Raw genomic sequence first — 2,653 nt, 5'->3', positions numbered from 1 at the left:
ATTTCTCTGATTGCATGGGGTTCTTCAGCAACGAAGGATGAACACAATTCTTTCAGGAGTCTATTAAATTTCCCTGGGCATGATGAATCCATAGCATATCAACCACAAACAGAAGCCTATAAGGTAAGAGCCGCTTCATGAAATTAGACAGATGTGAACTTTTTCACTTATTACCGTCTGGGCAATTTCCATGACATGGTCATACAAAATCAATTAAATACTTCCATTGCTTTAGGGATATTGCCTCATGAGGACAGAGAAAATCATAAAGTCTTACTAGCAGCTGAAAACACTGCAGAAGTTTCTACCTTCCAGATGAGCAGGTAACACTATTCTTTGTGAGCTTACAGTGGAATTTAGAAATCAGCGTTCAAAAACTGATGACAATGCATATTGCGGGGGTGAATAGGAGAATTTTTGCCCTTAGGTTGAAATTGTTCCCATTGAAATGACATTAAATCCTTCCAGGAAAACTAACAAATGAGAATTCCTAACTGTGACAATTTCCACAGAAACTTGTCTTCAACTAGAAAAATGAAATGCTTTCTTCAAGGGATATTTATCACTAATAATGTGTGAGATCAGAGTGTTTATAGTCACCACTATGTAACTGGACATCATCTTAAAAAGTAGAAAGTCTCTTGGAAGAAAATATATTAAAGACACAAAAATTATTAGCCTAGGTCACTTACATAATCTAGAAGCAAGGACTCTTTTCTCTAAAAAGACAAAGGGAAAGGAGACTACAAAGAGTACGTAGAAATATTTAGTCTTCCTTAATGTCACACAATTAGTGATTGCATAAGGCAGAGACTGAAATAGATCCTGGACATTTATCTTGAGGGGATCAGGGGATTCCTAAAAAGGAAATTCCGTTTCTTTGCACTGACCATCACTTTACAACTGATAGCCATATGTAATGCCTGAAAAATCAGGAAATTTCTTGGATAGCAGAGATTGTTTGTAATTGAGCATAACATGCTATTTATCCCATCAATACTTAGTTTCAAAGTAAACTTGATATCTACCACATCGTAATTCCAATAAAAGGCAATCTTATATGCTCTATCTTACATCAGTATCACATTATAACCTCTTTTGTCATTGATTAGTTAAAACATTTTAAAATGTATCCACAATATTTTCTGGTCCCATCACTTGGAGAAAAGTAATTTCATAATTTACTATTTTGTAGAATAAAACCATATTCACTGTTTTATTTGTGGTAAGATACTGATGTGATGAGAAATGATATGATGTAATGTGATATTATATCAAAGGATAAAATGTGATATTTTTTCAATTTGCCTGAATTTACCACATGGAATCTATATGATTTAAATTACATTATAATTTAATGGGGAAATTCCTGCTTATCTCAATCTAACACATTTATTGACATTAACAGCCTAGTTATCTATAAAAATAGTACTCAAAAAGACTTCTTTCTTTTGTTGTCAGAATATGGTTCTTGGATTGAAGAAATGATCAGTCTGAATGAAACTACAGGGAGTCAGGTTGCTGAATATAGTCTCACGAGAATCACAAATTGTCCTGAGCTGCAGGGCCCCCTCTTTGTTCTGTTTTTCCTCAATTACATGGCCATAGTTGTGGGGAACATTGGTCTAATCATCCTAACCAGTGTGGATTCCCACCTCAAAACGCCCATGTACTTTTTCCTCAAGTATCTGGCATTTGTTGATCTTGGCTATTCCACAGTTATTGGGTCAAAAATGCTAGTTGGATTCATGGAGGAGAAAAGTATTATTTCTTATAATTGATGTGCATTGCAGCTATTTTTCTGTGTGATATTTATTGCCAGTGAACTTTTTATTCTGTCAGCTAGGCATGTGACCGCTATGTGGCCATCTGTAAGCCCCTCTAGTATATGGTCCTCCTATCAGACATGGTATGTTGGCTCTTGGTGGCTATGTCATATCTCTATAGCACCATGGTATCCCTACCGTTTCCAATAAAGCTTTTTAAATTATCTTCCTGCAAATCAAATGTAATAAAACATTTCTTCTGTGATGTTCCTTCCCTATTGTCCATTGCATGCTCAGACACAAGTGAGATTGAAGTCATCGTTATCATCTTTGGTGTACTTAATTTTGTTTCTTCACATCTGATTATTATTATTTTCTACATGTTCGTTCTTGTAACCATCCTCAGGATAAATTCTTCTGAGGGTTGACACAAAGCCTTCTCCACATTTGGCTTTCACCTTACAGGTGTGGTCATATTCTATGGGACACTTCTCTTCCTGTATCTGCAGCCACAATCTAGCCATTCCTTTGACACAGACAAAATAGCCACAGTGTTTAACACTGTAGTCATCCCCATGCTCAACCGTTTGATGTATCGTTTGAGAAACAAAGAAGTGAAGGGTGCCTTGCGGAGACTCTTTAAGAAAATCACCTAAGCCTTCTTTTAAAAAAACAAACAAAATACTTTGTTTTCAAAAGTCACTTCTAAAAGTTTTTTACTTTTAAATTTTCTCCCCCTCCTTTTCTTTCTCCATTTGCAAAATAGCATGCAATCTGATAAAGCCTCTACATATGCATTCCTCATAATCATATTTTCACAGTAGTCATGTTGTAAATAAGAATTAGAATGAATGGGATAAACTACGAGAAGGAAAAACAAAAAAAAA

At 35.2% G+C, this 2,653-nt stretch overlaps 1 pseudogene; it reads left to right on the top strand.

The window, feature by feature from the left end:
• Positions 1-1,439: 1,439 nt before the first annotated feature.
• Positions 1,440-2,422, top strand: LOC140516955 (olfactory receptor 8K3-like; annotated as a pseudogene).
• Positions 2,423-2,653: the final 231 nt, after the last annotated feature.

This window comes from Notamacropus eugenii (assembly GCF_028372415.1).
Source record: "Notamacropus eugenii isolate mMacEug1 chromosome Y unlocalized genomic scaffold, mMacEug1.pri_v2 SUPER_Y_unloc_1, whole genome shotgun sequence".
Classification (NCBI taxonomy): Eukaryota; Metazoa; Chordata; class Mammalia; order Diprotodontia; family Macropodidae; genus Notamacropus; species Notamacropus eugenii.
The sequence above is the reverse complement of the archived record's forward strand: the minus strand, read 5'-3'. Positions and strand labels throughout refer to the sequence as shown.